This window comes from Carassius auratus, unplaced genomic scaffold, assembly GCF_003368295.1.
Source record: "Carassius auratus strain Wakin unplaced genomic scaffold, ASM336829v1 scaf_tig00214314, whole genome shotgun sequence".
Lineage (NCBI taxonomy): Eukaryota > Metazoa > Chordata > Actinopteri > Cypriniformes > Cyprinidae > Carassius > Carassius auratus.
In genome coordinates, this window is record NW_020527608.1 from 43,709 (window position 1) to 55,437 (window position 11,729).

At 47.4% G+C, this 11,729-nt stretch overlaps 1 pseudogene; it reads left to right on the forward strand.

Annotated features, from left to right (window-relative positions):
- Nucleotides 1-5,608: 5,608 nt before the first annotated feature.
- LOC113091802 (pyruvate dehydrogenase E1 component subunit beta, mitochondrial-like) lies at nucleotides 5,609-8,767 on the forward strand (annotated as a pseudogene).
- Nucleotides 8,768-11,729: the final 2,962 nt, after the last annotated feature.

Here is an 11,729-nt window from a genome sequence, read left to right on the forward strand (position 1 = left end):
GGGGTCTAGACTGTTATGCATGCGGTTTCAACCAATCAGAGGGCGAGTTGTGAAATCGGTATAGGATAGCGGCCAATCAGTGAAGCTGAAACATGACAGATCGGCAGTTGCGGTCAGACTGATATTGGGCATTCAAGGGCAATCTTTTTATAGACTATATCAAAATTAGATATACATAAAGGTTAAATGTCTTACAGCGGAGTCTAATGTCATCCCCGGCGGCCATCTTGTCACCCAGAGTCACTACCAGCTGTCATCGACACCTGAACAAGCCTGTCAGCTGTAGATATGTCCTCTGCAGCAGGAGAAGATCTTCCATCCCCATCTGTTATCAAGGACCAGAGCTACCACCTGCTGACTTTAAAACACAATGGAGGTCTGGTGATTCCATCAGGAGGCACAGTGAGGATCATCAGGGCAGCAGAGAGGGTCATTCGTCAGGCATCAGCCAGTACCAGACGATCACAGCCCAGCAAACTGCGAGAGGACGTGTACATCGGAGCACATCTGTGAAATGCAGTATGGCATAGATAGCCACCACCATACGCTGTTAACATTAGTTGTGTCCCTGTTTTTTAAGCTAAGGCTGCACCACATTGCTAAAATGACTAACCTTACCTTACAGAGCAACAACATGCGACAAAAGCTCAATAAAACTGTCCTTTTCAAAGGGCATAAGCCCAAGCTATGTTTTTTGGGTCACTTTTTTTAAACAGTAGTTCTCTCTACAGGGTGGGGATTTCAACATACAGCATTTCTTTATGTATATTTGTAATGGGGAATCTTGTACCTATTTTTATTTCAAATAAATGTCACTTTTATAATACTTTTGTGTAATTATTCCATATTTTGTGTAGTGATTCTATATCAGAACCCCTGACAGAACCCCTTTGAGACCAGGATTATGCTTCTACACCAACAGGTTGCCAAACAGTAAGCCTTTTATTGTCAGTATGCATTTTGGGTTACCAAAGGTCATGTGGGGAGTTTCCATAGGGCATTTTACACAATGAGCATACCTTGGTAAATAAATGGTCTACAGTACTCATATTTCATTCTATATTAATCTTCTTTTGCACACAGTTTCACAAGACCTGGTGCTTGGGCTCAGTTGTGTTTCTAAAATCATATCAAGTGACCTAGAGGGCTGAAATGTGGTCAGTTTAATTGCTTGTTATCCGACAGAAAGAAAAAAAATATATTTTAGCCTCTATAGCTCTGTGCCAGTACTTCACACAATTATTCTGATTATTTCCTAATAAACTACAGGGTCTCGGCTTTCTAAAGAGGTCAGACATTTGATGGTAGGCCAAAATAGCTGGGAACAGTGATCTCTGAAGTAGTTACAATGCAATGGCGAGGGGAAAAGCCTAGTAAATGGCCCAACCCTGAAGAAGTTCAATATACATGTAATAATTAAAATTATCATTTAGATCTATGATTTCAAAGATGTAAATGATCACAAAGGCGTTGGAACACTACTGCGCATGTGTGGTCCTGAAGCATTTCCGGTAGCGCCATTTTTAAATCTCAGCTCGGTCGAAACAATAATTTACATTTTAAGTCTAGCAAAAAAAGCAAAAGCTGCAGTATTTAAAATAATAATAATAATAATAATCTGTGATTAGAATTACAGTTTTAATGTGACTGAGGTGCAAACTTTCGAAGAACATTAAAAGTAGTCTTCCGGTCGCTCTAACTGATGCTGCATGTTCAAAAGACATGGCGCTGAGTGCATTTCGCGGTCTGGAAGTAATTAGCTCTTTAGCGGAAAGGTTGTGGTCATTTGTTCGTACAATGGATGACATCAGTTTTATTTCTGGTTAAACTGAAGCAAGACAAACAGTGTCACTTACGTACTTCTCATGGTTTGTCGCCAAGATGTCCTGGAAGGCTTTTAATGGATATTTCACTTTCTGTGTATCTCTACGCAAATATTCATTTTCATATTTATTTTCACAGCGCTTTCCACAATACATATGGTTTCACTGCAGCCTTACAGAACATGCATGTATATATTACAACACTAAATGAATGCTAGGATACTAATCATTACATGCCATTGTTACTGATTTCATTCGTTTACAAATGTGTGCTTAGTTTGGACAAGTTTGTTACCATGATAAAAGTACATCCTACACGCAGATTGATAAATGCACACACACACCCAGGGGCGCTGCACAAGATCCCGGGTCCTAATGTTCAAGAGTGGCTGAAACCCATGTCTTGCATACATCTGTGCGTAGTGGTTCTTGAAGCACTGACTCCAGCTGCAGTCCACTCTTTGTGAATCTCCAACACACTTTTGAATGGGTTTTGTTTCACAATCCTCTCCAGGGTGCGGTTATCCCTATTACTTGTACACTTTTTTTCTACCGCATCTTTTCGCCTCTTATTAATGTGCTTGGACACAGAGCTCTGTGAACAGCCAGCCTCTTTTACAATGTCTTGCCTTAGAGTGGATTTGTAGTTGCATTTCGGTTTGAGCACATGCTGGCATGCCTGACTGCCACTGCTCCCAGATTCATTTTTATTTGAATTATTGTTTTTTAATTGTTACTAGTATTGTTTGCTTAGCTTTGGTTTTATTATAGAGTTATTGTTTGGTGCTATACTCTGGGTGTTTCATGAATTTAATTTTATGAGGATGAAGCCTTCTCCGCTCTTTGTATCGGTAGGTCACATTTGTTTCAACACACTCTGTCGTGTTCCTGTTGCTGGTTTGGACACTGGACACTACATTTTATGTAGTTATGACTTTGTGTTATTCATCGCTGTGTGTGACTCTACAATTTTCATAGTCATGAAAATAAAGAAAACTCTTTGAATGAGAAGGTGTGTCCAAACTTTTGGTCTGTACTGTATATATATATATATATATATATATATATATTGTGACATGTGTCCCGAGCGCTCGTCAGCGTCGCCCTGGCAACACAGTGGAATCACCGGCACTAGCTCGTCACGGGCTGCGCGGCCGCACCTGCAGCTCGTTAAGCGGCGTCTACTTAAGCAAGGGAGGAAAGCAGTATGGTGAGGAATGTCTCCCGACGCAGACACTAACTCTTTCCTCCTCTGTTATAGAGAGCAGCGTGTGACCGTCAGCCCCAACCAGGAGAGCACAGCACGGGATCCACCACTCAAGGCACAGAGAGCACGAGGGAGTTGGAGCACTACGGAGAGCACCGTCTTCACTCAGAGCACAAAGTCTTTCAATAAATCCACCCTTCGGGGATTTTCTCTGTCTATCGGTTGTCGTGTAGTTCCTCACCTCGCCACACTGGTGGAGAATGCGGGCAAAAGTGTGAGGTGGACACCGACAACCGACCCCCGAGGAGATCGTTAAAGTCACCGTCACCCATTTTTTTTATTTTTTTTTTATTTTTTATTTGTATCTGCTCTGTTTCCACAGGCGGCCGCTCCTCCCCCGGCATGGAAGAGCTGCTTAAACACCTCACCGAGGTGAGCATCCGCCAGCAGCAGATAATGGAGCACATGGCCTCACGTCAAGGAGACGCCGAACGTGAGCTCGCCGCCCTCCGCGCCGCCGCCCACCGCACGCCGCTGCCTGACCCCCGTGTCCAAGCCATACAGCTGATGCCGCAAATGACGGCGCACGACGATGTGGAGATGTATATTCAAATGTTTGAGGCCACCGCGATCCGGGAGGCGTGGCCAGAGGACGAGTGGGCCAGACTCCTCGCGCCGCTGCTGACCGGGGAAGCGCAGCGGGCGTATTTCACCATGACGGCTGAGAGAAGCCGGGACTATGGAGAGGTGAAAAAGGAAATCCTGAGCCGAGTAGGCCTCTCCCCAATCTGTGTGGCGCAGCAGTTCCATGACTGGGAATATCGAGCTCGACAGCCCGCTCGCGCCCAAGCGGCAGAACTAACCCGGTTGGCCCAACATTGGCTGTTGACAGGGGTCCCTCCGCACACAAGGTAGCTGAGCGTGTGGTGATCGACCGACTCCTCCGCGCCCTCCCCCGTGCGTTGAGGCAGGCGGCTGGCATGAGGAATCCCACCGATCTCGACGAGCTCGTGGAGGCCATTGAGCTGGCGGAGGCCGCCCAACATCGGGAGGTAGGGGAGCGAGCGCCGCCTTTTCCCCGAAGGGTGGTCCAGGAGCGACGCTCGCCGGAGGGCATCCAGCGACCCGTGAGCAGGCCTGCGGTTCCCGGCCCCCAGGACGAGCCGATGCCCACCGAGCCGCCACGCTCCCCAGGACGGACATGGCTAGCAGGCTGTTCAGTTCACGATCCGCCGCCGGAGGCACCGCGAGCCAAGGTGCACGTCAATGGCCGGCCGTTCATCGCCCTCCTCGACTCGGGCAGCGGGGTAAGCCTGATACAACCAACTGTCCTTCCGCCCCGAACAGGTTCCAGAGCCCGGCTGGCGATAACATGCGTGCACGGGGATACCAGACATGTACCGGCACGGCGAGTGACCATCACCGCGACACCTGGTTCCTGGCCCGTCGAAGTGGGAATCTTAAAGGACCTACCGGTACCCGTTCTCCTCGGCCGGGATTGGCCGGGGTTCGATCAGCTCCTCACCTCCAGCACACAGCCTGCTAGCCTGGCCGGGAACCGCCGATGCCGGAGATCAGCAAGACGCCCTCGACGACGCCCCGCGCTGCTGACGTCGGACAGCCCTCGAGGAGGTGAGTCCCCCTCCCAAAACTCTAACCTGTTCTTTGATGTCTTCCAGCAGATAGTGGGAGGGGGAACGCTCGCCAAAGAGCAGCGTGGGGATGAACGCCTCAAGCATTGCTGGTCTCAAGTGCGGGTGGCGGAAGGAGAGGATCTACAACCGGCTCCCCACACCACCCCCCATTTCGTCATCCAAAACGGCCTGCTTTACTGTGTCGCGCAGCGAAGGGGGAAGAAAAGACGTTACTGGTGGTACCGCGAAGCAAAATCCAGACGGTGTTGGAACTCACCCATGCCCACCCGATGGCTGGCCACCTCGGCGCTCAAAACACCGCGCAACGGATCCGGGATCGCTTCCACTGGCCAGGACTGGAGGCGGATGTCAAGCGGTACTGCCAAGCTTGCCCGACGTGCCAACGGACATCGCCACATACTCCTCCCCCCAGCCCGCTGATTCCCGCTGCTTATCATAGAGGTGCCCTTCGAGCGCATCGGGATGGACCTGGTGGGGCCGCTGCCGAAGTCCGCCCGGGGCATGAACACATCCTAGTTATCGTGGATTATGCCACCCGCTACCCAGAGGCCATTCCCCTCCGCAAGGCCACCGCAAAGAACATCGCACAGGAGCTCTTCCTACTGAGTAGTCGGGTTGGCCTACCAGCGGAGATCTTGACCGACCAGGGCACCCCTTTCATGTCTCGGATCATGGCTGACCTCTGCAAACTCCTCAAAGTCCGGCAGATCCGGACCAGCGTGTACCATCCACAAACTGATGGGCTCGTGGAACGTTTTAACAAGACCCTTAAGCAGATGCTGCGACGAGTCGTGGCCGAGGACCAACGCGACTGGGACCAAATGATCCCGTATGTGCTGTTCGGGATCCGGGAGGTGCCCCAGGCTTCCACTGGCTTCCAACCTTCGAGCTCCTCTTCGGCCGCCAACCCCGAGGGCTTCTAGATGTCGCTCCGGGAAACCTGGGAGCAACAGCCTGCGGCATGTCGGACCACCCTCGAGCACATCAAGGCCATGAGAAAGCGGATCGACAGGGTCATGCCATTGGTCCGGGAGCACCTTTCCAAGGCCCAGCAAGACCAGCAGCGCCTCTTCAATCGGGCCGCCCAACCACGGGAGTTCCAGCCGGGAGACCACGTCCTGGTTCTGGTCCCCACCTCCGCCTGTATATTCCTGGCACGCTGGCAGGGCCCATACACGGTCACCGAACGGGTAGGACCCGTCACCTATAAAGTGCGCCAACCAGGTCGCCGAAAAGAGGAGCAGCTCTATCATATAAATCTGTTGAAGCGCTGGGTGGGGACCGGACCCCAGCTCTCGGCCCTCGCCACCACCTCTCCCGTGGTTGTGGACATGGATCCCAATCTCTCCGCGGCCCAAAAGACGGAACTGCAGCACCTGGTCGGTCAGTTCTTGGATGTGTTCTCCCCCCTGCCAGGGCGGACGACCGTCATCCAGCACGAAGTCCGAACACCACCAGGAGTTATCGTCCGGCAGCGGCCCTATCGTGTCCCGGAGGCTCGGCGACACGCAATCGAGACAGAGGTACAGGAGATGTTGAAGTTGGGGGTAATTGAGCCCTCGCGGAGTCCCTGGTCCAGCCCCATCGTAATGGTCCCGAAGCCCGACGGCACCCTAAGGTTCTGCAACGACTTCCGCCGCCTAAATGAGGTCTCTGAATTCGATGGCTACCCCATGCCCGGGTCGATGAGCTCCTGGATCGACTGGGAAGGGCCCGGTTCATATCGACTCTCGACCTCACCAAAGGTTATTGGCAAGTCCCTCTGTCTAAGGATGCCCAAGCCCAAGACAGCCTTCTCAACCCCAGTGGCCACTGGCAGTACCGGGTCCTTCCCTTCGGCCTGCACGGGGCCCCCGCCACCTTCCAGAGGCTCATGGATGTCCTGCTGAGGCCCCATATGGCCTACGCCGCGGCCTACATCGACGACGTGGTCATCCATTCAGAGACCTGGGGGGAGCATTTAGAGCGGCTCCGGAGGGTGCTGCTGGAACTCCGCCGGGCGGGGCTCACCGCCAACCCCCGGAAATGTCACCTGGCTCTCTCCGAAGCCAAGTACCTGGGCTTCTGCGTGGGTCGCGGCCTCATCCGCCCCCAGGAAAAGAAGGTGACAGCTATCCTCTCGGCACCGCTGCCCACTACCAAGACCCAGGTACGAGCCTTTTTGGGGTTGGCGGGATACTACCGTTGTTTTATCCCTAACTTCTCCTCCTTAGCCTCTTCCCTGACAGATCTGACCAGGAAGGGGCAACCCGAGAAGGTAGCCTGGAGTCCAGAAGCAGAAGAGGCATTCCAGCAGGTGAAGTCAGCCCTCACCACGGAGCCAGTCCTGCGAGCCCCCGATTTCAACTGCCCCCTTCCTGGTGCAAACCGACGCCTCAGACACCGGGTTGGGAGCCGTTCTCTCCCAGGTCCAGGACGGCGAGGAACACCCGGTGATCTATATTAGCTGGAAGCTGACCCCGACCGAACAACGGTATGCCGCCGTGGAGAAGGAAGCGTTGGCTGTCAAGTGGGCAGTCCTGGAGCTTCACTGGCTTCTGAAAGACACTGGCACTGAAAGACACTGGCTTCCAGTACAGCTCAAGATCCATTTTAAAATTGTTGTTCTTGTTTACAAGGCTGTGTCTGGCAAAGCACCAAAATACATCTGCGATCTTTTAATTCCTTACTCTCCCTCAAAGGGCTCTGAGATCGGGTAGTCAGTCTCTTTTAACCGTCCCTCATTGTCGCTACAAAACTAAAGGTGGGCGTGCATTCGCTGCCACAGCTCCCAGACACTGGAATAGCCTGCCTATTAATGTGAGGCTTGCTCCTTCACTGACAAGTTTTAATCTACTCTTAAATTTCATTTTTATTCTTTATTGTTATTTGCCTTGTTTTAAATGTACAGCACTTTGGTTCAACGTTGTTGCTGCTTAAATGTGCTTTAAATGTGCTTTAACAATAAAAATGACTTGACTAGCCCTCCTTGTGTCAAGCCAGCAGTCTTCCCCATGATTGTGTAGCCTACAGAGTTAGACTGAGAGACCATTTAAATACTTTGCAGGTGTTTTGAGTTAATTAGCTGATTAGAGTGTGGCACCAGGTGTCTTCAATATTGAACCTTTTCACAATATTCAAATTTTCTGAGATACGAATTTGGGATTTTCCTTAGTTGTCAGTTATAATCATCAAAATGAAAGAAATAAACATTTGAAATATATCAGTCTGTGTGTAATGAATGAATATACAAGTTTCACTTTTTGAATGGAATTAGTGAAAGAATGACATTTTTGATGATATTCTAATTATATGACCTGCACCTGTAAAATTAATAGCATTTTAATGTTGCAGGTAACAGTTCGAGATGCCCTCAAGCAGGCCATGGATGAGGAGATGGAGAGGGATGAACGGGTTTTGCTCCTCGGAGAGGAAGTCGCACAGTATGACGGTGTATACAAGGTTAGATGCAAATATTTTTATGATACTTCACTTATCAAAGATACCCAAATTAAGTTGCTTGTGTTGGGTTGCAGGTTAGCAAAAGGCCTTTGGAAGAAGTACGGTGACAAACGCATCATTGACACACCAATGCAGAGGTAAGAATGATGATAAACTTGTCCAAAATTCATCTATGTTTGTTTTCAATTATGTTCAATAAAATTTCCCTGATCTTTCCATTCAGATGGGCTTTGCTGGCATCACTGCTGGTGCTTGCCATGGTGAGTTTTCCTGTAACATTGATAAAAGAATGTGAGACTGTTTCCAATCTATCCCATCACATCCTATTTCAGGTCGGTTTGAGGCCATTGTTGAGTACATGTCCTTCAACTTCTCCATGCAATCCATTGATCATATCATCAATTCTGCCGCCAAGACCTACTACATGTCTGGCGGCCTGGCAGCCCGTCTCGATGGTGTTCCGCGGGCCCAATGGAGCTGTGCACGGTTGTGGCGGCTCAGCACTCCCCAGAGCTATGCAGGCCTGGTATGGACACGTTCCCGGTCTGAAGGTGGTCAGTCCCTGGAGCTCCGAGGATGCCAAGGGCCTTCTGAAATCAGCTATCCATGACGACAACCCTGGTGAGTTCCTCCCTGTGTGACAATGATGATCACAGCAAGTGATCATCATCTTCACAAGATACTTTTCCTTTAAAGAGGGAAGAACAAGAATGATGACTCTCCAAATCAGACAACTCCAAAGCTGGTTGAGTTCTGCGATGAAAAACACAGACATCAATGGTTTTAATGAAATGAGCACGTAATCATGCTGTTGTTGCATCAAAAATGTGAAGTACACCGACAGGAGACAACAGAACCATTTATTTTCTAAAATAACTTACATAAAATCTCAAAAGAATGATGCTCTCCTATGTATCTGGTTTTCAACATCTACAGAAAAAAAAAAACATTATTTTACTCTTAGTAAAAAAAAAAAAACTGATAACAATGAATTATGAAGTTTACTTGCCTTAAACGGTCTTTCCCTCTCTTCAAAGAAGCTGAGAAACTGCCCTCCTCACACAAGCAGACTTCTGTGTCCTTAACTCCAAAGTTAGTTTGAGTTCTGCAAAGAGGGACATCAATGGTTTTAATAGTTTATGAACATATAATCACACTGTTGTTGCATCAGATTGTGGAGTAAACAGGGAGGACACAACAGAATGAAGTTATCTTGTCTCTGGATTTCAACATCTACAAAACCAACATTATTTAGTCTTAGTAAAAAAAAAAGAACATGAAGGAATTCTGAAGTTTACTCTCCTTAAATCCGTCTCTCCCTCTCTTCTGAAGAACACCGCATCCTCCTCACACAGTCTGACTGAGACTCTTCACACAAACAGCTTCTGTGTCTTTAACCCATAGACAGTAAAAGAAATGGACACAGCGACCCCATTGGATTCAATGGAGAAAAATGAAGTCAATTAGAAGCACGCACTTCCTGGGGGTCAGGCGTACTGCGCAGACTCAAACTGAGCTTTGATGACGTAGATGTCACGTGAGCAAACTGTAAGTCTTCTAATTGCTGTGCCAAGAGAAATTTTGAATCACCCACCAATCTTCCAGAGGAGGCGAGCGTGAACAGGAGCACATTTTTGATAAGTATTCTGATTAATTCTCTCCCTTGACTTTATGCCTCCACGTCCCCCGATAGCCTCATAGACAGTAAAAGATTTTCTGCGAGGTTCTCCTTCCTGTCCATTACGGTAATTTCTCTACTGTGCGGCAGAGAGTCGCTGGTTATGACGCAATCGTTGGCCTATTTTTTTTTTTACAAAAACTGTTTCTACGGGACCATAACGTAAGATACAACGTAATGGAGACTTTTTATACATTTTCGTGTTCTTTTAGAAATAATTAATGGACAAATGGAGTCTTTAAATGCCTCAGATGTAAAGTTATTCGCTGTCAAAGTGACGCCAAAATGAATGGGAGTCCATGGAATGCTAACAGCAGGTGGGGTCTGCTAGCCAATGGCGGCGCCCAGGGGTGCTTCAATAAAATATGAAACCCTGCCACCTGCTTTAACCCTCGGCCTGAGGACAATGAAGACACAAGCTCAACAAGTCTGAAATATCATATGTGAAACATACTTTTAACAATTACCACTTCAACAGCTTCACAATAATTATGATAGTCTTTACTACACAATGCCGTTTCCTTTAGGAGACTAACGTACATTCAGTTTAACCGCGAAAATAAGTCAACAAATTAACATGAGTGTAACGTAACCATAACCGTCTATTAAACACCTCAAAAAGTGCAGATAAGGTAAAAATCTTATGGTGACATGTGTGCTCTCCTTCACGTCCACCGTTCCTAACCCAGCTCCACTGTGGTTATAATACAGGACTGATTTTCAACCAAACTTCGGTTTAAAACAACCCAATGTCCTATGCAGCAGTGTCAACTCAGCATTTTTTAGAGTGTATCCCTGCTCTTAATTGGCCGGCAAACTCACCTGACCTTAACCCCATAGAAATGCGATATGCCAGACCCAAGAATGCAGAAGAGCTGAAGGCCACTATCAGAGCAACCTGGGCTCTCATACACCTGAAAAATGCCACAGACTGATCGACTCCATGCCACGCCGCATTGCTGCAGTAATTCAGACAAAATCAGCCCCAACTTAGTATTGAGTGCTGTACATGCTCATACTTTTCATTTTCATAGTTTTTAGTTGGCCAAGATTTCAAAAAAATCCTTTCTTTGTATTGGTCTTAATATTCTAATATTCCAAGATAATGAATTTGGGATTTTCATTAGTTGTCAGTTTTAATCATCAAAATTAAAAGTAATAAAAATTTGAAATATATCAGTTTGTGTTTAATGAATGAATATAATATACAAATTTTAGTTTTTTGAATGGAATTGGTGAAATAAATCAACTTTTTGATGATATTCTAATTATATGACCAGCACCTGTACTTTCATAAAGATTAGGGAGTGTGACATTCCAAAACATACCCATCTTCGTTTTCTTCTCAGTAAAGTGATTTATTACTTCTTCTTTTCCTTTCTTTTTTAATTCAAGGTCGGTCCCGCTTTCAGTTACCTTAACGCCCCTGCAGTCTGAGTCATGGGTGTAGATATTCCAATGCCATACGCCAAGATTTTGGAGGACAATACCTTACCACAAATCAAGGACATCATCTTCTTCGTCAAAAAGACTTTGAATGTTTGTGTAGGTCTTTCTGTTACATGGCTCTTCATTCATTAAAATGATATACTCATTTTGACCCCCAAATGAGGTTTTGGTGTTTATTATGCACTGTAAAAAATTTCTGTAAATTTACAGCGTATTAACAGCTTAAATATACAGTACTGAACTGTTTTCTGAAATTACGGTGTACCGTAAATGCACACGTGATCGGTGGGAGCGCCGGGAACCAAAGGCTAGCTGACGCATGGAGGAGCATGGTTTCAGTCTAAGTTTTTATGGATTTCATCTCAAGTTGACGCTCATTTACAGGTAAGCAGATCAAAGTCTGAATAAATGTTAATCTTAAACTGTAGCGTTTTAGTGTGGGCACAATATTTTATTTGCCTTTGACAAATCTTGCC